The sequence below is a fragment of the Pan troglodytes genome, chromosome 13, assembly GCF_028858775.2.
Source record: "Pan troglodytes isolate AG18354 chromosome 13, NHGRI_mPanTro3-v2.0_pri, whole genome shotgun sequence".
Classification (NCBI taxonomy): domain Eukaryota; kingdom Metazoa; phylum Chordata; class Mammalia; order Primates; family Hominidae; genus Pan; species Pan troglodytes.
In genome coordinates this window covers 89,560,075-89,587,031 of record NC_072411.2, presented here as the reverse complement: position 1 = coordinate 89,587,031, position 26,957 = coordinate 89,560,075, and the positions used below count along the sequence as shown (strand labels likewise).

Below are 26,957 nucleotides of genomic sequence, written 5' to 3'. Positions count from 1 at the left end.
TGAAACAATTGGAGCCTTCCAGCTCCATATTACAGAGAAGCCCTCTATCAATACTGACAAACTTAAAAACATTAGCAGTAGTTATTGCTTAGGAAGACACTTGCCCTGTATTTCACTCCATCCTTGGCTACCTTCCCCTTGCTCATCAGACTCTTCTCCCAGGCCCTCTTCTTGTTTACTTATACCCAGCCCCGAAAATAACAGTGAAAGTTTGCTCATAGATACTCAACGTTTTCTCATACACCACGAAAATCGAACCTCCCCCTCTATGCAGTTACCCCATCAGTCCCCATTACAACCTCTGACAGCTGCCGCCCTAGCTGGATCCCCAGGAGCCTGGGTACAAGACACCCCTTTCAGCACTCCTTCTCATCTTTTTACTTTACATCTCCAGTTTTGCCTCACACAAGGTCTCTTCTTCCTCTGTGGATCCTCTACCTACATGTGTCTACCTGCTAATTGGACAGGCACATGTACACTAGTCTTCCTTACCCCCAAAATTCAATTTGCAAATGGGACCGAAGAGCTCCCTGTTCCCCTCATGACACCAACACGACAAAAAAGAGTTATTCCACTAATTCCCTTGATGGTCGGTTTAGGACTTTCCGCCTCCACTATTGCTCTCGGTACTGGAATAGCAGGCATTTCAACCTCTGTCACAACCTTCCGTAGCCTGTCTCATGACTTCTCTGCTAGCATCACACACATATCACAAACTTTATCAGTCCTCCAGGCCCAAGTTGACTCTTTAGCTGCAGTTGTCCTCCAGAACCGCCAAGGCCTTGACTTACTCACTGCTGAAAAAGGAGGACTCTGCATATTCATAAATGAGGAGTGTTGTTTTTACCTAAATCAATCTGGCCTGGTGTATGACAACATAAAAAAACTCAAGGATAGAGCCCCAAAACTTGCCAACCAAGCAAGTAATTACGCTGAACCCCCTTGGGCACTCTCTAATTGGATGTCCTGGGTCCTCCCAATTCTTAGTCCTTTAATACCCATTTTTCTCCTTCTTTTATTCAGACCTTGTATCTTCCATTTAGTTTCTCAATTCATCCAAAACCGTATCCAGGCCATCACCAATCATTCTATACGACAAATGTTTCTTCTAACATCCCCACAATATCACCCCTTACCACAAGACCTCCCTTCAGCTTAATCTCTCCCACTCTAGGTTCCCACGCCGCCCCTAATCCCACTTGAAGCAGCCCTGAGAAACATCGCCCATTCTCTCTCCATACCACCCCCCAAAAATTTTCACTGCCCCAACACTTCAACACTATTTTATTTTATTTTTCTTATTAATATAAGAAGGCAGGAGTGTCAGGCCTCTGAGCCCAAGCCAAGCCATGCATCCCCTGTGACCTGCACATATATGCCCAGATGGCCTGAAGTAACTGAAGAATCACAAAAGAAGTGAATATGCCCTGCACCACCTTAATGATGACATTCCACCACAAAAGAAGTGTAAATGGCTGGTCCTTGCCTTAACTGATGACATTACCTTGTGAAAGTCCTTTTCCTGGCTCATCCTGGCTCAAAAAGCACCCCCACTGAGCACCTTGCGACCCCCACTCCTGCCAGCCAGAGAACAAACCCCCTTTGACTGTAATTTTCCTTTACCTACCCAAATCCTATAAAACAGCCCCACCCTTATCTCCCTTGGCTGACTCTCTTTTCGGACTCAGCCCACCTGCACCCAGGTGAAATAAACAGCCATGTTGCTCACACAAAGCCTGTTTGGTGGTCTATTCACACGGATGTGCATGAAACTTTCAAGAAAGAAAATCTGATTGGCTGAGCTTGCCTCTACCTGAGCTACAGATTCGTCAAAAGTTTAATCAAGGTCCATGGTGGTACCAAGAAAAAAGGACTTTCCTCTACAATCTGAGTGAGATGATAGCTTTGATTGTGGTTGAGGGGCAGGGCATGAGGTAATAGGAGATAAGTTATTAACATGATATGAAATCCAGAACATGAGTGAGAAGGCAGCATGGAGGAGGATTTATGCATTTTTGCTCTAAAGGCAGACTGCATGACATTAGAATCACAGCTCCACATACTGAACTCGATCTTCCTAGACATGTGAAATGGGCATACAAAGAGGATCTTCTTTATAAGCTAGTTGTGAGAATTAAATCAGATAATTTATGTTCCAGTCACCAAATAATTATTCTATACGTATTAAAAACACTCAAGATGAAAGGTTACCTTTTACAGAGAGGTCTAAGGAAAGCAAGAAAAATTGAAGGCACAAAGAATCTGAGATGCAGAAGCAAGAAACTCCTACATTTTCTGACCAAATGTCTTCAGCCTTCCTGGCAAAGTAGATTCTGCCCATTTATTAGATCTCTAGTGATCTTAGTCTGATATGACCATAATTCCAATACAGAGACAGTACGGATGAACCTCAATGATAGGGACATACAGCAGAGACTCTGGTTGACATCTGTAAATATTTACATATTTTGTAGAATAATAATAATAGAAATACAGAAAACAGCGATAATGATAGCCAACAATTATTGGAGGTTTGCTACATGCTGGGTCCTGCCTTAAGTACTTTTTATGTATTAAGCCATTTAGTACCTACATCAAGCCCAGAAACTTTTATTATCGACATTTTAGGAACAAAGGAACTGAGGCATAGTGAATTCAAATAACTGGGCTGAGTAGCCGAGTTAACAAGTAGCTAAGGTAGGGCTCAAAGCCTGACACCTGCAATAGATAATGCATTACATTGTCTCACTAAGAGAGACCTCCAACGGTAGCCCTCAGACTTTTTTAAAAAATAAATATGTTGACAGTGGGTGAAACAAATGAAATAACTTGAAGAAGAAACAAACTGCAAAAAAGTTTATTAACAGTGTAATAATAAATATGTAATTTTTTAAACCCTAACTCTAGGGGGAAAAAGCATTCTTTTTCAACTGATTACAAAAACAATCCTGGAAAGTAAAGGAAATAGCTATTCAAAATGATCGTATCTGAAATCTTGGTGTAAGCTGTTTCCTTCATCTGTTTCCTCCACTAAAAAAAAGAAAGAAAGAAAGAAAAAAGAGGTTTAGACTAAATACAGTCAGAGTTGCAGTGACCTAAACAGGAAGTTGGGCTATTCCCAACTGCCAGTGATCTCTGAAGCCGACTCTGAGGCTCCCTCTTTGCTCTAACAGACAGCAGCGACTTTAGGCTGGATACTAGTCAAATTCTTACCTCGCTCTTTCACTGCTAGTAAGATCAGATTGCGTTTCTTTCAGTTACTCTTCAATCGCCAGTTTCTTGATCTGCTTCTAAAAGAAGAAGTAGAGAAGATAAATCCTGTCTTCAATACCTGGAAGGAAAAACAAAATAACCTCAACTCCGTTTTGAAAAAAACATTCCAAGAACTTTCATCAGAGATTTTACTTGTGAGTACCTGGCAATATACTGTCTAACCCATAAGAAATAACTTTAATTTCTTTTTCTCGGGGGAAAAGCAGGGTGCTGAGAGGCAAAGAACTGATAGGGGAGGATCACTGTTTATTTGCCTAAAATGAAAATCAGCCCTTCCCTGTAAACAGAGTAAACTCAAACTGCAATCCAAACTTGAGTTCTCAGCATTTTGCATTTAGTTCTTAAGCAAATTTATGTGCAATTTTTATGATTTTAAACCATAAACATTTTTGTAACTAATTGGTGTATGTAGCTTTTTTATAATTTGAAGATTGTAGTAGAATTCTTTACTAATTGTGCTTGGTTAATTTGAAGTTCTTGAAAGTTCGGTTTACCTTTCCATTTTATTTCATAACATATAAAATAGAGACTGTTATTCTATTCAAATAATCTTTCAATACTATTAGTTGATGATATTTAAAATGAGGTATAAACATTAAAATAATTGTAATCTAAATGGAATATTTTATGCCAGCATTAACTAATCCCTCTAAGGAAATATTTTACAATTCTCCAAAGGTCATATTCTGAGATACTTAAACGAGAATACTTACGATCAAGTCTATGTTGTGCAATTTTGTAAATTAAAACAATAGATAACGTGCCTACATGATGTACTGTTATGTTCCTGTTATAAAATGTTTGCTTCTAGTGAAAAATGAAAGCATATAATACAGCAGTAAACAACCACAGAAATATAATGAGAGAAACAATTATTTAATTATGAAAAAGCACTCATTAGTATAAAATAATTACCAAAAATAAGGGCCAAGAGTACTACCATGTAGGAAAAAAGAAAAGATAAGCAACAGCCACACTGTGACTCAGTGCTCTGGAAATTAGTCACAAAATGACTTTGTATAACATGAGATAATATAAACACAAAGGGCAAAACTCAAGCAGGAAACATACTGCCCAGAGAGTCATATTTCATGTGTAAAAGCATAATATTTACATGAAAGGGGGAAAGTTGTGACAATTTTGAGAGATACTGCAAAACTTTTGAATAAAATGTGTTAGGGAGGCAAAATCTCCTTGACACATTTTAAAGATTATTTTAAATCTATCATTCTAGTGCATGATTATTTCAATATGCAGTGTCCATATCTCATCTAATCCTTAAACTAAAGAGGGATAGTCCCTGAAATTTGGCTGAGTTTGAAATGTTAATTTGTGGCCTACAGCTTAATAAAATTATATGAAATATAATTAGGGATCAACAAAGATTGAAAAATATTAATGTAAATACAGATAACTAACCAAGTAATTTTAAAATAAGAGTAAAACTTTAAAATATTTATTTTTACTGATTTGAGTAGTTATATTGGAAAACCACGTTTTTCTACATCAAGTGACCACAGAATCTTGTTGGAAAAGTTTAATGACATATACTACTATTTGATTCCTATCTCTATTAGGTATACTGAATTGGACAAGTTTTTGTTTTGTTTTGTTTGTTTGTTTTTAAGGTACAGTCTGATATCTTTTGTTTTACCACCAGTGACTAAATCAAAACTCCTTTGGAAATGTGGTTCCTGTCCAAATGGATTATGTTATCAACTGGTGTTTGATGGTCTGACTGATTGTCCATTTATCAGTCAGATAATCATTTAAGGAAATGATTATCATTTGCTTGTTGATTGTACAACTATTTTGACTTAAATCTTCTGTCATAAAACTTATTGTTAAATTAATAATACATAAAATGATAACATATTTTGTAATAAACTCTAATTTTCAAAACAGCTTAATTATCTTAAAAATTAATTTTCTAATCTTTAGAAATCTTTTATTTACATCTTTCAAATTCAAGAGGTAAGTGGGCAGGATGGCAAACTAATGGAGAAAAAATGCCAACTTTAGAGACTTAATTTAATGCCAGAGTGCCTATCCATCTAACCAAATAGTAAATATGCTATCAATTCCTTAGGAATGGTTGGCTGATTAAATTCAGTGTCACAAAATTTTAAGGTATCTTTCAACTGATATCTCTACCTAATACAAGAAAAAAATGCAAAGTAAACATCCTTACAAAAAATAAAAAGGAACAGACAATATGAAAAGTGAAGAAAATTACTTAGACTAGGATTTTCAAAAAAATCTTATCAGTATAAATTAATTAAATTGAATTATAATATAGGTTAAAATGGGTTAATTATATCATCAATTTATTTTTTCTATGTGGACATGATCTAAGAATTGTACTACAATACAACTCATCTATTCTCAATAAAGGCCTTCTACAACCAGCCATCCTTTTTTTGTTTACCATCTATAGCAATTAACTCATTTTAGGAATTAAATTTGGCAGGCTGCCTTTTTAAAACACAAATATATTTTCATGCATTAGTGTCAAAGGTAGATTCTGCTATCTTTTATAGAAATATAGCAGCACTATAATTCTTTCTGATTGCTACAATGTGCATTAGGAGAAACTTGAATTCAATAGACATGTGTTTCTGGATATCAAATCTCACCAGAAACAGGGAAGTGTTCAAGTGTTTCCAGCAAGTTCTCTTCATAATAGGCCATCTTTCCTGGCTTTCTGAAATCCTCACTGACTGCTTTCTTGGTGTTATGTATCAATTCTGGGGGCCCAGTCTTCCCATTACCTTTCTCTCTCTGTCTTCACTTCTCCAAGTGTCAGGTGCCAAGTAGAACCACAGCCTGAGATTCAACTACCAGTAGCTACCAGTTACTGAAGGCAACTTCTTCACCTCTACTTTTCTTCTTCCTCAAACCGACAATAACAGAAAGTATGGGCCCATGTCAAATCCACTGTTTTCTCTTTAAGCCTCTATTTGGGATGCTATGTCCTCTCTTAGTTGGAACAACCAGGTGTTAAAATTACTTCAAAAACAAAAGAATATAAGGACATCATGGCCCATAATAGAAGTTCCAATGCTGCAGTACAACTATCCCAATTGTTCCATGTGATGGACCACAGGTCTCTGTGTAGACTTGGAATTACTGCAAGGAATTACCCAGTCAATATGTGAGTAAAAAATATTATATATTGCTTATTAGGGCATAAGAAAGCTATTTCAACATCAGAAATGTGAAAGTATTCATCAGTAGGACACTGATAAAATGTAAACAGTTTTTATTACCAAGCACAATGTGCCTTTGACACCCTCGAAATATACCACACCCTCAAGTGCTGCCACCACACTGCTGCCAACCTAGTCTATCCCTCCTCCTCTTCTTGACCCTTATCTATTTCTATCCAGTCCTTGAATTCTATGATAATTCATCTGTAAGCATCACTTCATTCCTCATTCCTCATTTCCCAAGGCTTAAAAACAGAGTAAATCTCAGAAACAGGGTAAGTCTCCAGAATAATGGTGTTTATTATGAATATTTTGGTAATATTTTAAAGTCCACTTAGGAAGCTTCAAAGATTAATTTTCATCTCAGAAAATGAATCACAATGGTTATATTAAAATGTAATACAACTTTTCTCTAGTTTTTTGGACATATGGAAAATATTTTAAATTTTTAATATTTTTGTCTGCTAATTCTGTTTTTGATGTCATTTCTGTCATTTAGACTTTTCTCATTATGAGTTATATTCTACTGTTCTTTGCATCCCTAGTAATTTTGATGTGGTTGCCTAATATTATGAATTTTACCTTATTGGGTGTTGGTATATGTTGTATTTCTATAAATATCCTTGAGCTATCTTCTGGGATGTAGTTAAAGTACTTGGAAACTGTTTCCTATTTTGTTGTCTTGCTATTAAACTTTGTTAGGCAAGACCAGAGAATTGTTTATTCTATGGTTAATTTTTTCCTACTACTGTTGCAAACACCTGAGTACTATACTTAATGCTCCATGAACTGAGAGTTTTGCAACTTGGGAACAAAAAATATTCCCTGCTTTACATGTGTGGGCCCCTCTAACCCTTTTAGGTGGTGCTTCACCCAGTCTTTAGACTTTTCTCTTATGAATGCAACAGATCAATATTGAGCTGAAGCCTAGAAGTCCATCTGAAGATTTCTGGATCTTTCTTTCTGTATAACTCTGTCCTCTCTGACGTTCGGTACTATATACCCTAACTACCTCCTGAGACTGTCTGCTTTGTCTCCCAAACTCAGCGAGACCACTGGGTTCTTGTAGAGTTCCTCCTCCCTGAGCTTTCATATAGAAACTAAACTGAGTCTCCACTCAGTCTGGTGGAACAAATGTACAAATGTGGGGCTAAACACTTGTTTCTCATCTCTATGAAATCACTGCTCTCCACTGACCAATATAATTTCTTATATTTTGTCTTTTTTTTTTTACTTATTTCAGGTGGGTGGAAAAATCCAATCCCTGTTAATACATGGTGGTTAGAAATAGAAGGGCTTTTAAAATTGTATTTTCATAACACCTTAAAAAACAAAAGATGAATATAAATTTAAAAATTTAAGGGCACAGAGCCTGTAACTTTTAGTTTGCCTAAATAAGATAAACATACATTTATTGTTTATTGTATCCCAGGAGCTATGTGATATGAGTACATAAGTGTTTATACAATGAAGAACATAAGATCACTGTTTCTAGAAAACAGTTATTTCATATTATATAAGAAGTTTATTGGTTCATTATTTTTTCTAAATAACAATAGCTATTCAGGAAGCTAATATCTCACTCTCTTCTATATTTTAGATGACAAATGAGCTCCACATGCTTAAAATCAATCAAGTGATCACTTGTTCAACAGGTACTTCCCACTTGCCAGACTATGAGTGCTCAGGGTTATTTACCTAGAGTTTTATCAGAAATTACAAATTGCTTTTCCTAATAGTTTCCTATCACAATTTCCTGTAATTGTCCTTCCTCCCCTGCTTCTTGGCTACATTCATATAAAGAAAGCTAGGTAAAGTAAATACAAATTACAACTTTCTCTTGTTGTGAAAGGAAGTTTCAGGTGGTTCCTGCTCAATTTTTTTACACCACTTGAGGCAAACAGATAATCCCAAATAAATGAAAACGTAGTAGACATAATTTATATTAGCACTGGAATTTGATGTTATAGCTATGTGAACATTATTCAAGATCTTATATGTCTCATTTGAGTTATGTGGTTTTAATCTCGTTTAGCAAAGCTATTTAGTCAATGAAGAAAGGAAATCTGTACACATTAAAGAAATGATCTGGTGCTGATGTGAGTTTTCAAAAAAATTAAGCATTTTTTAAGAGATATCTGGGCTTTCCTTTTAGTGTAATAATTTTATTCTAATTCTAGACTTCCCAGAATTAACTTTCCTTAGTATGATTTTTTCTTAAGGAACAGTTGAAGAATGTGCCAAATGAGGAAAGATGTTTAATCTGGGGGAATTTGGACTAGCCTCAATTCCCATAACAAGAGAGATCTGTTTATCTATATGTGGTGAGCTCTGGATAAAACTCTTTTCAAGGCTTTTTAAAGTTTGCAAATATTAATAAGAGCCCTCAAAAAAGCAAAAAATTTCTGAGGTGCCAATGTTTGCCATATAACTATTCTGTCAATATTACTCTCCCCACCACCACTTACCTGCATTCGATATTATCATCTAGTACAGAGATAAGGAAGATACAAGTGACCATCTAGCTTCCCTAACAGGTGCTGGAAACCTCTTTTGTAAAAGACATGGGGAGACCATGGATGATCTCCAAGAATGTAAGTGAAAAAATATCTCTGCAAGTATATACTTGCACTTTAGAAGGGAGCTTATACCTTTTTTCCAGCTCTCTCAGAACCTTACACACCACCATGAAAGATATATTTGAGACCTACTTTAATATACAAGGATAACAGTATATAAAACTAGAATCAAAAAGTGCCAATCAATGATATATCCTGAAGAAGACAACACAAATATTTTAAAGACAGATAAAACTTCACATGGGGAGGAAGTTGGGGAGTGGGGAATTAAGATATTCTATGGATAAAGAAATCTCCAATAAAGAAGAAGACTTTATATTTTTGAAAGCCAAGGAAGAGATTAAACAATTTTAAGATCTCTTTCTGTTCTATCATTATACTTGAATAAGCAGATTCAATTTTAATATCTTTATTAAAGAAAGATCTCTGGATCTTTCTTTCTGTATAACTCTGTCCTTTAATGTCTTTAAAGCTGAGCATTAACTATATATTTTTTATATATTAATCCTTTGAAAGATATGAAAAGTGTACCATGTGATAAATTTTAAATCACTTATAAAGTAATGAGGATTTGATGTAACTTCCAAAAATATCAAATCTCTGGTCACCATTCCCAGAAAATTACAATTGAATGAGTTAGGTAGGGCATTCAACAAGAAAATATCTGATTTCTGATGATATGATCATGTGTTGGGTAGGACTTTGATAAGAAAGAGATGAATGGCAATTTAGACTAACTTGTCTTTATAAAAATGTACAATAATGAGCATTAAATATGTGAATCAAAGGGTACTATTTATTGGATTCTGTGAATAAAGTGGCACCAATTACCTGTCATTCTCAGGACCCATAGTTCTCATGCTTCATGGGTTTTCTTCTGTTTGGATGGAAGTGACTGAAGATGAACTTCTTAATGGCTCCTGGGGGATCATGACTCAGCTGCCAGGACTTCTCGTTCCTTTAGAGTGATTCAGAGGAGTTGATCACGATGTCATCTGGACAGATGGTTGTAGTCACCAACAGCTGTAGTTCCTCTCTTGAACCAAACTCAGACCCCTCCCAGATACTTGTCATTAGAAGCAATCATGAATTCTTAGCTTTTTCACATTAAGGCTTATTTTTATTACTAAAAATACTCTCCTTAATAGGAGTGAAAACACTGATCATTATTTGTCATGTTTATTGTACTTACAGATAAAAATTTTAGCTAATACTTGAAACTATAACATTTTTCTAATCAGAAAGTTTTCTAATTCATCATAAATCTGAAACCAAAAGGTTCTAGAAATCCAGTCTCAGGTATTATGAGTGTAGATTTTGCCCCCTTTTCCCCCTAAATATAATAAAGTAACATTTTTGTGAGAAATTCCCATACCTGGGTGAACATTTTGCTCTCCTTTTGCCATACCACAAGTTGAGATCATCAGAAGCAGAAAGTTGAGAAGTCTCCAATATATTTGCCTAGGCAGAGATAAAATCCGATGGAAACAGGCCTTCAGGAGAAATGAAGAAACTGACTTGATCTTTTTAGCTATTAATCCTTAAAAATTTTTTAAAAGGTAATATCAACCTGAATTCCAGAACCTGTTAGGAAAGTCTCAACTGTCTTTCCATGTATTTGCAAAGTACATGTACCTCCCACAAGATATCCCATTCATTATGAATTAATAGATTGATTTTAACTAACAAATTAATTCATTTACCGAGAGTTACATAGACAGGTAGGTAGATACACAATTAAAGGAGCAACTCTTCAGGAAATAGATGTTTTGGTCCTGAAATACCATTTGCTTATCTCACTCAATAACAGGTACCTAGAAGAGCAAATACAAAAAGCAGGTAAAATAGCCAAAAGTAGCCACAGGTTTCTCAATCTCTCTATATCATTCTCATTTTTAATATGTATGGTAATTATAATAGAGAAATACACATTTAATATATTATTCTTTTTTTTTCCTCTCATGCCAAAAATTCATTGTATTATCTTGCATTCGTTTTTTATTCCATTTCCTTTCATTTGGAGCTACTAGTTTTGTAGTTGTGCAGAATTTTATTCTTGAAAACCTCCATTTGGTTCAGATATGTAATGCTAACTTTTATTTGTTTTTTTCCCCTCTTAAGGAAATGACGATAACATACCATAAGGAACTTTGCTTTTAAACAAATTTAGTTAGTATAGAAATCAGTAATTTTGATGAAGAAAGGTGAATTCATTCAAAGAAAACAATGTAATCTTTTTCTGAAAAAAAAAAAAACTTACAAATTTAACTATAAAGTCCAGACAAAATAATTCCATTCATTTTTAGAGAGTTTTAGTAGTTATGGACAACTATACATAGAACAGGCATAATAAAATACTATTCATTACTATAAAAAGAAACATTGGCATTATTTCCTTTATTATGTGTTTCTTTTTTATTTCAATGTGTTCGTTGTATTCTTAGTAGTGGCGATCTATAGTATATCACATTCTCTTCAGATTTCAATTGCAAATTTTAAGAAATGTGTTTACATGTTTACATTTGCCCTGTTCTTAATTTTCTAATGATCTCTTCTCCCCCTTCCCCCTTATTGCCTCTCAGTTTCACTTCTCCACTTCCAGGACTCACACTCCTCTCTTAATTGGTAATAAATATTAATATTTCCTGTTATTTGGTAGGAGAAAATTATTTTTACCTATCAAAAACATAAACACCAAAAATGATTTTGTTTTAATTAAATTTCTTAACTTTGGCTCAAAACATTACATAAAAATTTGTTTTAATTAATTTTCTTTAATTTATTTTTGTTTTAATTAAGTTTAAATATGTTTCTTAACTTTTGCTCAAATATTAAATAAACATTTCCTAGTTATGGTTTAATGAAATGTTAATTTCTAGAGATTGTAAGTAATCTGAAATTTACTTTAGGTGATAAAAAGGAAAATATTTGTGAGAATAGCGTGTCTTTTGAAGCTTGCAGTTGCCATTTCCTTGAATGGTCACATTCCTATGTCTGAGTTGAAACATTGCCAATATGTAAATGTAAGACTCTGGGGTGAAAACGTCAATTTCCTGAGCTTCAGTTTTTGTATTTAAAAAATCTGGATATTTCAGATACTTATTTCTATGATTGTTTTTAGCTCTAGCAGTGTATAAATGTGTGACCTCATCTCCATTTTAGCTTTAAAATTATTTAAATAAATAGTTTGCATATGCTATATGCTATTGTGTTGTAACATAAAAATATATACTCATTTTGCCTGGTATTGCTATTTCCTCTCCAAGGGATTTTCTTTTAATACTATGAATAACAAAAATATTAATTCTATACAGTGAACAGTTTTATTCTTGGAAGAGACTTCCCTCCTTTAAAAAACTAGGTACAATTACTTTTGTACTTAAAAGAGTGAAACAATTATTTTTCTTTTTCTTTTTTCTTTTTTTTGAAACAGGGTCTCCCTCTGTCACCCAGGCTGGAGTGCAGTGGCACGATCACAGCTCACTGCAACCTCCGCCTCCCGGGTTCAAGCGATTCTCCTGCCTCAGCCTCCGAGGAGCTGTGATTACAGGCGCACACCACAACCGGCTTATTTTTGTGTTTTTAGAAGAGTCAGGGTTTCGCCATGTTGGCCAGGCTGGTCTTAAACTCCTGACCTGAGGTGATCCGCCCGCCTTGGCCTCCCAAAGTGCTGGTTTTATAGATGTGAGTCACTGCACCTGGCCAAGAGAAACAATTATTTTTTCTTATCAGTGAGATTTTCACAATCTAAAATGTAGAAAGAGTTGTGATTTGATTCATGAAGTAAGGTTAATAAATTTTTCATCAAGTAGTTCTCCAGAAAAGTATGACTTCCTGTAAAAAGAGCCAAATCCAAAAAGAAATTTCCCTTTAGCGAGTCTTTTTTTTTTTTTTTTTTTTTTTCCCAGATGAAGTCTTGCTCTGTTGCCCAGGCTGGAGCGCAGTGGCACAATCTCAGCTCACTGAAACCTTCGCTCCCTGGGCTCAAGTTAGCCAGTCTTTTAGTAAACATTTAGTCAACAAATCTGCAATTATAACGGAGGTTTGATTTTTGTTGTTTTTGTTTGTTTTTAAGTCACTCTGTGTTTGTAATATCAATTTACTTTTCAAGTTTAGAATGTTTTGCTTCATTGTTTCCCATATTTTATTTTAATCTGTGTAAATATTATACACTTTAAAATTATAAGTGTAATTTAAGTGTAAATATTTTACACTTTAAAATTATAATCTCAAAATTTCACTCTTACGGTAAAAAATTAAGCATTGCTTTAATGTCAGGTCAGTTTTAATGATAAGAAATGGGGATTTGGCATGGGCTTATATTGTTGATATCCTCTCATCCCCTAAGCATCCTTCAATCAAAAAACATTTTTAAGTTGGTTATAGCTCTTTTGTGAAAGCAAAAACAGCAAAACAACTGTGAGGTTATATTTGGCTGCTGATAGGAAACCACCACAGCACAGGTAGCATAAATAATTAGCTTAAATTTATTAGCCTGCATTAGAGGTACAAAATACAGAGGTAAGCTGCTTCAAGACTGGTTCCTTCAACAAGGAACCAGGTTTTTCCTATATTTTTATTTCCATCATACACAGCAGATAAATTTTATTTTTAGTTTGTCTGCCTCAATGTTACAAGACTGCAGCTTCAGTAACAAGTGTCACTTACAGACAGGACAAATAGAAGGAGGAGATACCTTGTGGTTCTTCCCATATAGCTGCATTCACAGCAAGGAGAATTTTCAAAATCACCCCATCCCCAACCATGCAGCTACATCCTCTCTCAACTTGTTAGCCAGAGTTCATATAGAAATCTCTAAACCAAACACTATAAAGTTAATGGAATCACCATGATTAATGTGGGTTAATGGTGATTTATTCTTTAGGTGGGTGTAGGCTAACCTTCTCTGAGAGCTGGATTTATGAACATATTAAAGAGTCTTCTCACTCTCTAATGTAGCAGAGAATGTTTCATGAGCAAACAAACCAGATGACTAAACTTTTTTTAAGTAGAAGAGAAACTATGAAATTGAATTCATAATCTCATTGACCTAAAGTATTTTCTGTTACCAAACCATCTTTTTCTCCATGAACACCAGTTTTTTACTTGGTTGATCTTAAATTATGCATCTATTTTTGTGTACAGCATTTCAAATTCGTATCATGTGGATTATTCCCAAATTATCTTCTAGTCATTATCACTGCCAGTTTAACTTAGTGTATATTAAATTCGGTAGATGGATGTGCCACCATATCTAATAACTTTAATTATGTTGGAAATCTACATTGTTTAAAATGTAATTTTATTTTCTCTAGTAAAATAAATATGAACGTGCACATAGCTATTTTAATATTTTTAATTCCCAAGTGTGATATTACTAATTTGAAGTATTATCTACATTTCTAAACATTGAAAGAACACAGGTAGAAAAAATGATTAGTTGATGATTAAGTAATAAACCATTTAAACCGTTTATATATTTCCTCTTACCAGCACCTTTCAAAGTCTTGCTTCTTTTGTTCTTTATCTCTGTCCAGTTAATAAAATCCAAATATAATCATTCAAATATTAAATTCCTGTATCTGGAGGGGAGAAATGCTGAATTTTTAAGGCAGCAGAAGTTACTATTAATTTATAGTTGGGATTCCAGCAGCCCAGATTTTTTTTTTTTTTTTTTTTGAGACTAAGTCTCACCCTGTCACCCAGGCTGGAGTGCAGTGGCGCAATCTCAGCTCACTGCAGCCTCCATCTCCCGGGTTCAAGCGATTCTCCTGCCTCAGCCTCCTGAGTACCTGGGTTTACAGGCACACGCCACCACGCCCAGCTAATTCTTGTATTTTTAGTAGAGAGAGGGTTTCACCATGTTGGTCAGGCTTGTCTCAAACTCCTGACTTCGTGACCAGCCGCTTTGGCCTCCCAAAGTGCTGGGATTACAGGCATGAGCTGCAGCGTCCAGCCCCAGAAATCTTTTAATGCTAAATTATTAATGCTCCATTTTATTTTACCTAGAGAAAACATCAAACCTTCACATTTTTAAAAGTCTACTGCTTCTTGTCATTCTGAAAGACAATCTCAATCTCTTTCTCATACACAAAATTTAATCACAGCAAGAAATTTTTCGTCTTCCTATCTGCTCTTCAGCAACTTTCTCATCTCTCTGTTTCTGTTTCTTTGTTTCCCCTGGCAAAACACACACACACACACACACACACACACACACACACACACACACACACACATATTCATTACACACACTTTGAAAATGTATTTGTATCCCCCACCAAGAAAACCTACCATTTTAATGGGAAATACATCTTTTATTCAGCCCACAGTTAAACTCTTTTCACCTGTGCCTGGGATCGCATCTGCTATTTATTTTACTTTTCTTACAGCTTTTGACTCTCCCTTTTTAACCATATACAACTATAACCTTCATAAAATTTTTCTCTTCAAATTCTGTCTGTTACTTTTCAGCACAGATTTATAAAATAGCATCCTAAATTTCTGTTTTCATAGCCTCTGTTCCTGTTCCTACCCCATCTCACTTGCTGCTGCCCCATCACGCTAAAATATTTTAGGAGGTTACTTATGATGCCATTGTCATTAAATCCCATGCATGTGTTTACCCCTTGCCCTCTGGAACACTCTGTGCGTTAGACATTGTTGACTCATGACAATTTCTGGCAATAGTCACTTCCCCTAGTGTTTGTGTAACTGCGGCTTCCCAAGTTTTCTCCTGCTTTGCTGGCCATTTCCTCTCAGTTTTCTCATACTTGTTTTTCTCCTGGTTGTTCAGAGTTCACTTCTAGGATATTCCTTCCCAATCTTCAGTCACCTCATAGTCACTATGAGGATTACATGAGTTAATATTTGTAAAAGCGTTCAGGAGAGTGCTTGCTTCACATCAAATACTATATATACTTGTTAAATAAATAGATCTCATTCACCCCACGAAACTGATCGTTTGTCTCCTGATTCTCAAGTTTTTGTCTCCAGCAGAGACCTCTATTCTGAGCTCCATAGCTACATATGGGGCTTTTTATTTCATAGTTCCACTGGAGGTTTCACAAATCCTTCAAACTCAAACTGCCTCACCTTGAATTAATCACCTTCCTAGGGCTACGTTCTTTTTTATTTTAGGCTCCCAAGTCAGTGCCAGGAACCATCAATTGACTCCTTTGCTAAAGTCAGATGCTCACTGTAGGTGGCCTTGATTCCTGTCTCTTCCTCACTTGCCTTATCATTTTAATCATAAAAGTCTCTGGAATTTACTTTTGAATTTTCTCAAAAATTAGACCACTATTTCCAATATTGCGTTACAAATCATAGATAATTCTTATCCCCAAACTTCTGGCTTTCTGATATTCCAGAATATATTTCAAATTGCTCTGTGAAAACTTTCAAGTATACATGTTAGGATAACTTTTTAGTTTTATGTCTTACAGTTTTTGAGTGTGTGTGGTAAGTATTTGTGATGTTATGAAATATGGAGAAGATATATGAAAATGTGTCTGAATATTTTTACATAATATATTGCTTGTGGTCACTTGTGCTTCAGAATCTGAAGCATCTTGAATGATCTGTTATTATTTAATCCTATCTCTTAAGTTGCCACTTTAATTAAAGGTTTATTATTTTCTCTTTTTTTTTCTTTTTTCTTTTTTTTTGAGATGGAGTCTCACTCTGTCACCCAGGCTGGAGTGCAGTGACACAATCTCAGCTCACTACAACCTCCACCTCCTGGGATCAAATTATTCTCCTGCCTCAGCCTCCCAAGTAGCTGAGACTACAGGTGCACATCACCACACCAGGCTAGTTTTCGTATTTTTAGTAGAGATGGGGTTTCACAACATTGGGCAAGCTGGTCTCGGAACTGCTAACCTCAAGTGATCTGCCCGCTTTGGCCTCCCAAAGTGTTGGGATTACAAGCGTGAGCCACCCCTCCTGGCTGGTTTATTATTTTCTTTTAAGAAAATGTATTACGTAAAAGAAGTCATCTCTTTATATGACTTACATCTATAAAATTTCTCACAGATTTTGCTCATTCTTTGTCCCAATTTATCGAGCTTTCTTTCCAAGTTTTCAGAAGTTTTTGATATTTCACTTTACCAAGGATCTATCTTCAAAATACTATTTCCTTCCAGTTCACAGCTGTCATATTATTAACAGCATTAATCCCCCTATACTGAATATGCAGTGGGGCTTCTGTGATTTTGATCATAGTATGATATGATTTATTGACACACTATGTTTTTTCCATCTTATTTTGCAATTTTTCGCAGCGAGGTAAGGATCTTACTCTTTCTGTTTAGGATCAAGCTCAAATAGTTAAGGGTTATAAATGAGGATGACGTGGCCGGGGCGCAGTGACTCACGCCTGTAATCCTAGCACTTTGGGAGGCCAAGGCAGGCGGATTGCCGGAGCTCAGGAGTTTCAGACCAGCCTGGGCCACATGGTGAAACCCCGTCTATACTAAAATACGACAACAAAAAAAATTAGCCAGGCGTGGTGGTGGGCGCCTGTAGTCCCAGCTTGAGGCTTGAGGCTTGAGGCAGGACAACTGCTTGAACCCGGGAGGCGTAAGTTGCAGTGAGCAGAGATCGAGCCACTGCACTCCAGCCTGGTGACAGAGCGAGGCTCCGTCTCAAAAAAAAAAAAAAAAAAAAAAAAAAAAAAAAAGAAGATGACGTAATGGGTGGTGGTTGTGATGTTAAAGATGTCAGGAATTCTCTGAATAAGCATGTTGAATACAAAACATGTTTATTCAGTTTGAGGATAAACTAGACACTGCTTTCACATTAACAATCCCTCCTCTCCTCCACCATTTCTTTTTTGTTGTTGTCTGATTTGGAATAAGTCACATCTAGCCTTTTGAAAACAAATGGACCAATTTTTTTTCTAGCTCTCTATCTACTTTCATCAAACTTTATCTGAAGGGATTTTCTACTTCTGGAAAAAAATCACAGATGTTGGAGTTTCCAATCGTGGATTAAATTTTGCTGAGGAAAATGCACTAAGGTTACACACTATCTGCTGTGTTATTTACACATTATCTTCACTCCTCATAAACACAAATAGGCTTAATAGCCTCATTTAACAAATGGAAAACTGAATCTTATAGATGGTTAGTGTGTTTTTCCATTAAAAAGTTGGTAAACTTCGATCTTTTTTTATGCCTTTCCTATGTCCATTCTATCCATCTCATTTTTTCACACTACCTTTTCCTACATATAAAATAACATCAATATATTTATTTGCTCCATCTCATTTTGTTTTAATTCTTAAGTTATTTTGAAAGAAAAAAAGAGAGTACAAGGGCACACCTAGAACTTTATTATCACTGGTCCTTACTTTGCATTCTCACACTCTGTAAAATATTTCTCTAATGTACTCACAGACATTATACTGTCCACAGTAGCAGCCACTTAATGTTTATTGAAATCCAAATGAACAATTGATAAAGTTTGAAAGAACATACACATACACACACACACACACACACACACACTCTATTTAGGCAAAGGTACAAATAAACACTTTCATATGGTCATAAGAAAAGTGTATGTTGATATTATATCTCTGAATGACAATTTTCAATATATATTAATATTATTCAAATGTTTAAATATTAGACCCAATAATTCTTCTCCTGTGAATTTACCATAAATAAGTAACTTTCAAAGTTTTGAAATATTAGACTACAAACACTTTTGCATGAATACTTACAATTGCAAAAATAGATATTGCCCAAAAATATGAGAATGGTAACATAAATTTTTAAATATCCAAAAAATATTATGCAGCCATTAAATAAGGTTATGCAAGTCAGTTTGGAAAGTTATTAATTTTTTTATTTTACTTTAAGTTCTGGGGTACATGTGCAGAACATACAGGTTTGTAACATAGGTATACAAGTGCCATGGTGGTTTGCTGCACCCATCAACCCATCATCTACATTAGGTATTTCTCCTAATGCTATCCCTCCACTAGTCCCACGAACCCATGACAGGCCAGGGTGTGTGATGTTCCCCTCCTTGTGTCCACGTGTTCTCATTGTTCAACTCCCACTTATGAGAGAGAACATGCAGTGTTTGGTTTTCTGTTCCTGTGTTAGTTTGCTGAGAATGATGGTTTCCAGCTTCATCTATTTCCCTGCAAAGGACATGAACACATCCTTTTTTATGGCTGCATAGTATTCCATGGTGTATATGTGCCACATTTTCTTTATCCAGTCTATCACTGTCAGGCATTTGGGTTGGTTCCAAGTCTTTGCTACTGTGAATAGTGCTGCAATAAACATACTTGTGCATATGTCTTTATAGTAGAATGATTTATAATCCTTTGGGTGTATACCCAGTAATAGGATTGCTGAGTCAAATGGTATTTTTGGTTCTAGATACTTGAGGAATTGCCACATTGTCTTCCACAGTGGTTGAATTAATTTACACTCCCACCAACAGTGCAAAAGCATTCCTATTACTCCACATCTTCTCCAGCATCTGTTGTTTCTTGGCTTTTTAATGATTGCTATTCTAATGGGTGTGAGATGGTATCTCACTGTGGATTTGATTTGCATTTCTCTAATGACCAGTGATAATGGGCTTTTATTCATATGTTTGTTGATTGCATAAATGTCTTCTTTTGAGAAGTGTCTGTTCATATCCTTTGTCCACTTTTTGATGGGGCTGTTTTTTTCTTGTAAATTTGTTTAAGTTCTTTGTAGATTCTGAATATTAGCCCTTTGTCAAATGGATAGATTGCAAAAATTTTCTCCCATTCTGTAGGTTGCCTGTTCACTCTGAAGATAGTTTCTTTTGCTGTGCAGAAACTCTTTAGTTTAATTAGATCCCATTTGTCAATTTTGGCTTTTGTTGCCATTGCTTTTGGTGTTTTAGTGATGAAGTCTTTGGCCATGCCTATGTCCTGAATGGTATTGCCTAGGTTTTATTCTAGGGTTTTATGGTTTTAGGACTTACATTTAAGTATTTAATGCATCTTGAGTTAATTTTTGTGTAAGGTATAAGGAAGGGGTCCAGTTCCTGTTTTCTGCATATGGCTAGCCAGTTTTCCCAATACGATTTATTAAAAAGGGAATCCTTTCCCCATTGCTGGTTTTTGTCAGGTGTGTCAAAGATCAGATGGATGTAGATGTGTGGCGTTATCTCTGAGGCCTCTGTTCTGTTCCATTGGTCTTTATATCTGCTTTGGTACCAGTACCGTGCTGTTTTGGTTACTGTAGCCTTGTAGTATAGTTTGAAGTCAGGTAGCGTGATGCCTCCAGCTTTGTTCTTTTTGCTTAGGATTGTCTTGGCTATATAGACTGTTTTTTGGTTCCATATGAAATTTAAAGTAGTTTGCTTTTTCTAATTATGTGAAGAAAGTAAATGGTAGCTTGATGGGGATAGCATTGAATCTATAAATTACTTAGGGCAGTATGGCTATTTTCATGATATTGATTTTTCTTATCCATTAGCATGAACTGTTTTTCCATTTGTTTGTGTCCTCTCTTATTTCCTTGAGCAGTGGTTTGTAGATCTCCTTGAAGAGGTCCTTCACATCTCTTGTGAGTTGTATTCCTAGGTCTTTTATTCTCTTTGTAGCAACTGTGAATGGGAGTTCACTCATGATTTGGCTGTCTGTTTGTCTGTTATTGGTGTACAGGAATGCTTGTGGTTTTTTCACATTGATTTTGTATCCTGAGACTTTGCTGAAGTTGCTTTTCTGCTTAAGGAGATTTTGGACTGAGATGATGGTGTTTTCTAAATATACAATCATGTCATCTGCAAACAGAGAAAATTTGACTTCCTCTTTTCCTATTTGGATACCCTTTATTTCTTTCTCTTACCTGATTGCCCTTGCCAGAACTTCCAATACTATGTTGAATAGGAGTGGTGAGAGAGGGCATCCTTGTCTTGTGTCAGTTTTCAAAGGGAATGTATCTAGCTTTTGCCCATTCAGTATGATATTGGCAGTGAGTTTGTCATAAATAGCTCTTATTATTTTGAGATGCATTCCATCAATACCAAGTTTATTGAGAGTTTTTAGCAAAAGCCATGCTGAATTTTATCAAAGGCCTTTTCTGCATGTATTGAGATAATCATGTGGTTTTTGTCATTGATTCTGTTTATGTGATGGATTAAGTTTATTGATTTGCGTATGTTGAACCAGCCTTCCATCCCAGGGATGAAGCCAACTTAATGGTGGGGGATAAGCTTTTTGATGTGCTGCTGGATTCAGTTTGCCAGTATTTTATTGAGGATTTTTGCATCGATGTTCATCAGGGATATTGGCCTGAATTTTTCTTTTTGTGCATGTGTCTCTGCCAGGTTTTGGTATCAGGATGATGCTGGCCTCATAAAATGAGTTAGGGAGGAGTCCCTCTTTTTCTATTGTTTGGAATAGTTTCAGAAGGAATAGTACCAGCTACTCTTTGTACTTCTGGTAGAATTCGGCTGTGAATTTCTTTGGTCCTGGGCTTTTTTTGGTTGGTATTCTATTGATTACTGCCTCAATTTCAGGACTTGTTATTGGTCTATTCAGGCATTTGACTTCTTCCTGTTTTAGTCTTGGGAGGTTGTATGTGTCCAGGAATTTATCCATTTCTTCTAGATTTTCTAGTTTATTTGCTTAGAGGTTTTTATAGTATTCTCTGATGGTAGTTTGTATTTCTGTGGGATCAGTTGTGATATCCACTTTATCATTTTGTATTGTGTCTATTTGATTCTTCTCTCTTTTCTTCTTCATTAGTCTGGTTAACGGTCTGTCTATTTTGTTAATCTTTTTAAAAAACCAGCTCCTGGATTCAGTGATTTTTTGAAGAGTTTTTCCTGTCTTTATCTCCCTCATTTCTGCTCTGATCTTAGTTATTTCTTGTCTTCTGTTAGCTTTTCAATTTGTTTGCTCTGGCTTCTCTAGTTCTTTTAATTGCAATGTTTGGTTGTCAACTTTAGATCTTTCCCACTTTCTCCTGTCGGCATTTAGTGCTATAAATTTCCCTCTAAATACTGCTTTAGCTGTGTCCCAGAAATTTTGGTATGTTGTGTCTTTGTTCTCATTGGTTTCAAATAACTTATTTATTTCTGCCTTAATTTTGTTATTTACCCAGTAGTCCTTCAGGAGCTGGTTGATCAGTTTCCATGTACTTGTATGGTTTTGAGTGAGTTTCTTAATCCTGAGTTCTAATTTGATTGCACTGTGGTCTGAGAGACTGTTATAATTTCCGTTCTTTTGCATTTGCTGAGGAGTGTTTTGCTTCCAATTATGCAGTCAATTTTAGAATAAGTGTGATGTGGTGCTGAGAAGAATATATATTCTGTTGATTTGGGGTTCAGAGTTCTGTAGATGTCTATTAGGTCTGCTTGTTGCAGAGCTGAGTTCAGCTCCTGGATATCCTTTTTAACTTTCTGTCTCGTTGATCTGTGTAATATTGACAGTGGGGTGTTAAAGTCTCCCACTATTATTGTGTGGGAGTCTAAATCTCTTCATAGGTCTCTAATAACTTGCTTTATGAATCTGGGTGCTCCTGTATTTGGTGCATATGTATTTAGGATTGTTAGCTCTTCTTGTTGCATTGATTCCTTTACCATTATGTAATGCCCATCTTTGGCTCTTTCAATCTTTGTTGGTTTAAAGTCTGCTTTATCAGAGACTAGCATTGCAACCCCTGATTTTTTTTATTTTTTTATTTTTTATTTTTTGCTTTCCATTTGCTTGGTCAATATTCCTCTATCCCTTTATTTTGAGTCAATGTGTGTTTTTGCACGTGACATGGGACTCCTGAATACAGCACACCAATGGGTTTTGACTCTTTATCTAATTTGCCAGTCTATGTCTTTTAACTGGGGCATTTAACCCATTTACATTTAAGTTTAATATTGCTATGTGTGAATTTGATCCTGTCATTATGATGCTAGCTGGTTATTTTGCCTGTTAGTTGATGCAGTTTCTTCATAGTGTTGATGGTCTTTACAATCTGTTATGTTTTTGCAGTGGCTGGTACCGATTGTTTCTTTCCATATTTAGTGCCTCCTTCAGGAGCTCTTGTAAGGCAAGCTTGGTGGTGACAAAATCTCTCAGCATTTGTTTCTCTGTAAAATATTTTATTTATCCTTCACTTATGAAGCTTAGTTTTGCTTGATATGAAATTCTGGCTTGAAAATTATTTTCTTTAAGAATGTGGAATATTGGCCCCCACTCTCTTCTGGCTTGTAAAGTTTCTGCAGAGAGATCCACTGTTAATCTGATGGGCTTCCCTTTATGGGAAACCCAACATTTCTCTCTGGCTGCCCTTAACATTTTTTCCTTCATTTCAACCTTGTTGAATCTGATGATTATGTGTTTTTGGGTTGCTTTTCTCGAGGAGTATCTTTGTGGTGTTCTCTGTATTTCCTGAATTTGAATGTTGGCCTGTCTTGCTAGGTTGGGGAAGTTCTCCTGGATAATATCCTGAAGAGTGTTCTCCAACTTCTTTCCATTCTCCCTGTCACTTTCAAGTACACCAATCAAATGTGGGTTTGGTCTTTTCATATAGTCTCATATTTCTTGGAGGCTTTCTTCATTCCTTTTCATTCTTTTTTTTCTCTAATCTTGTCTTCATGCTTTATTTCCTTAAGTTGATCTTCAATCTCTGATATCCTTTCTTCTGCTAGATTGATTCAGCTATTGATACTTGTGTATGCTTCACGAAGTTCTCATGCTGTGTTTTTCAGCTCCATCAGGTCATTTATGTTCTTCTCTAAACTGGTTATTCTAGTTAGCAATTTCTCCATACTTTTTTCAAGGTTCTTCGCTTCCTTGCATTGGGTTAGAACATGCTCCCTTAGCTTGGAGGAGTTTGTTATTACCCACCTTTTGAAGCCACTTCTGTCAATTCATCAAACTCATTCTTCATCAAGTTTTGTTCCCTTGCTGGCAAGGAGTTGTGATCCTTTGGAGGAGAAGAGATGTTCTGGTTTTTGGAATTTCCAGCCTTTTTGTGCTGGTTTTTCCTCATCTTTCTGGATTTATGTACCTTTGGTCTTTGATGTTGGTGACGTTTGTATGGGGTTTCTGTGTGGATGTCCTCTTTGTTGATGTTAATACTATTCCTTTCTGTTTGTTAGTTTTCCTTTTAACAGTCAGGTCCCTCTGCTGCAGGTCTGCTGGAGTTTGCTTGAGGTCCACTCCAGACCCTGTTTGCCTGGGTATCACCAGTGGAGGCTGTAGAACAGCTAAGATTACTGCTATTCCTTCCTCTGGAAGCCTCATCCCAGAGGGGAACCCACCATATGCCAGCTGGAGCTCTCCTGTATGAGGTGTCTGTTGACCTTTGCTGGGAGGTGTCTCCCAGTCAGGAGGCACGGGGGTCAGGAACCCACTTGAAGAGGCAGTCTGTCTATTAGCAGAGCTCGAACACTGTGCTGGGATATCTGCTGCTCGCTCCATAGCTGGCAGGCACGAATGTTTATGTCTGCTGAAGCTGCGCCCACATCCACCCCTTCCCCAGGTGCTCTGTCCCAGGGAGATGGGAGTTTGATCTATAAGCCCCTGACTGGGGCTGCTGTTTTTCTTTCTGAGATGCCCTGCCCAGAGAGGAAGAATCTAGAGAGGCAGTCTGGCTACAGTGGGTTTGAGAAGCTGTGCTGGGCTCCGCCCAGTTAGAACTTCCCTGGGGCTTTGTTTACACTGTGAGGGGAAAACCGGCTACTCAAGCCTCTGTAATGGCGGATGCCCCTCCCCTGACAAAGCTGGAGTATCCCGGTCGACTTAAGACTGCTGTGCTAGGAGCAAGAATTTCAAACCAGTGGATCTTAGCTTGCTGGGCTCCATGGGGCTGAGATCCACTCAGCTAGACCACTTGCCTCCCTGGCTTAAGCCCCCTTTCCAGGGGATGACGGTTCTGTCTCACTGGCATTCCAGACACCACTGGGGTAAGAAAAAAAAACTCCCGCAGCTTCGTAGGTGACTGCCCAGAGGCTGTCCAATTTTTTTCTTGAAACCCAGGGCCTCAATGGCGTAAGCACGCGATGGAATCTCCTGGTCTGCGGGTTGCAAACACCATGGGGAAAGCATTGTATCTGGGCCAGAATGCACTGTTCTTCATGGCACAGCCCCTCAAGGCTTCCCTTGGCTAGGGGAGGGAGTTCCCTGACCCCTTGTGCTTCCCAGGTGAGGCAACGCAGCACCCTGCTTCGGCTTGCTCTCCATGGGCTACACCCACTGTCTAACCAGTCCCAGTGAGATGAGCTGGGTACCTCAGTTGCAAATGCAGAAATCACGCGCCTTCTGCATTGATCTCACTGGAAGCTGCAGACCAGAGCTGTTTCTATTCAGCCATCTTGCCTGCAACTCAAAGTTATCAGTATTATCTCATTCAATGACAAAGGAGGTTACCAAACAATATATGTGCAATGATCATTCACATATGCTCATATAAATATAATCACACATATACACACACTTATACATATTAACATGCATAAGAAATCATATACAACCAGAGGTTGCTTCTGAATAGGTAGATTGATGGTTATTCTGTATTTTCTTTATTCTGCTTTATGTTTTATGATTTGGAAAAATATACATGTATTACTTTTCCAATGTAAAAAGACAGTTTAATATTTTAAGTACTAAAAGAATAGAACAATTAGTTAAATATGTAGCTAAAAATAAATAGAATACTCCAATTTTGAAAAAAAATTTTAAATAAAAGCAGTTGGTAAGAAATCTTCATTCTCTCAATCCTTTCTACCTTTGGAAGAAAGTATTTAAGTGTATTATAAAAGGTCATAGCAAAATTTTATTTAACTATAATGAATACAATTTTAATAATATCAAATAGAATGCTGTCTTTAGACATGTCAATGTATCACTTACATGAAAAATAAACTATTTTTGTAAATGGCATCGAACATAAAATGGTCAATTTCTAGGTGACTGCATTGGTAAACCTTTTTTAATTTTTCCCATTGCAGAGATGAGAAAAAATAAAATTTTTGGTTGACATAGAACTTGTACGATTATCATGATCATATAAATCATATGAAAAGAGGAATATGCTATCGATATTTTTAAATAGAAAAATTGATATGAAAATTTATTTATGATCAAATGGTTGCAAAAAAACAGAAAAATTTCTGTGAATATTTTTCTGTTATTGACACTTGTAATAACTGTAAAAAGAAACGAATTATTACATCAATAAGGTGCTGATAAAATACATCACATTTTAATGATTCATTGTCGGACTGAATTCATTCAGACACAATAAACATCTTATATAATAAGACCTTGAAAGCACAATTTGGAATTCTTTGGTAGAATATAGAGCATATTAGAGACTCTACCATCATGAGCTAAGCCAGAAACTAAAATATAAACAACTAAGTTTACTGCAGCAGCCTCTCTAGTATTGGCCCTCTGTAGAACTCTATACCACACAGCTTTCTACAGACAGTAGTTAGCCTGAGTCTGTAAAGGTATTGACTCCTTGGCAAGTCAGTTGTGGCCGGATGCTACTGTGACTCCATTACTGTCCATTTAATAGAAGTTTTGAGAATACATTTTATGAGTACACAATATGGACAGGTTTTGTGAGAAACAAAGGTGGAAGAAAGGAAAAATGATTAGTTAAGTCATAATTGTCTTCCCTAATAAAGGATTAGTTTATACTCGAGGCCCATTACCCATTATATTCACTTTTATTCATACCATTTAAAATAATTTTACCTTATATATTTGTTTTAAATTTCTCCAGGGACCTTTTACTTTCTGTAAAAAAAAAAAATACAAAATAAAACAATTTTTACTGAATTTTTAATTCATAAAAGATTTATTTCACAAATATCCATTGAGTTCCAGAGGGTACCAGAAAGAACAAACATGATTCCCATATTTAAAGAGCTTACATTTGAGAGA

The 26,957-nt window shown here is 36.1% G+C and overlaps 1 protein-coding gene and 1 long non-coding RNA gene across 6 annotated transcripts in view; one reads left to right on the top strand and one right to left on the bottom strand.

The window, feature by feature from the left end:
* Positions 1-3,101: 3,101 nt before the first annotated feature.
* Positions 3,102-26,957, top strand: part of TFPI (tissue factor pathway inhibitor) — an 88,043-nt gene continuing 64,187 nt past the window's right edge. Inside the window, exon 1 of one of the 4 annotated variants that reach the window (XM_001162140.7) lies at positions 3,102-3,407. The gene's annotated coding sequence lies outside the window, so the exon portion shown is untranslated. The remainder of the gene's footprint in view (positions 3,408-26,957) is intronic. The other 3 variants (XM_009443845.5, XM_001161877.8, XM_016950155.4) reach the window with 3 other exon arrangements.
* The window catches only part of LOC107973861 (uncharacterized), an 86,345-nt gene continuing 69,225 nt past the window's right edge, over positions 9,838-26,957 (bottom strand). Inside the window, exons 3-6 of one of the 2 annotated variants that reach the window (XR_008546668.2) lie at positions 26,769-26,810; positions 10,765-10,875; positions 10,437-10,522; positions 9,838-10,056 (exon numbers count right to left, since the gene is read on the bottom strand). This is a non-coding gene — a long non-coding RNA (uncharacterized LOC107973861). The remainder of the gene's footprint in view (positions 10,057-10,436; positions 10,523-10,764; positions 10,876-26,768; positions 26,811-26,957) is intronic. The other variant, XR_008546669.2, reaches the window with a different exon arrangement.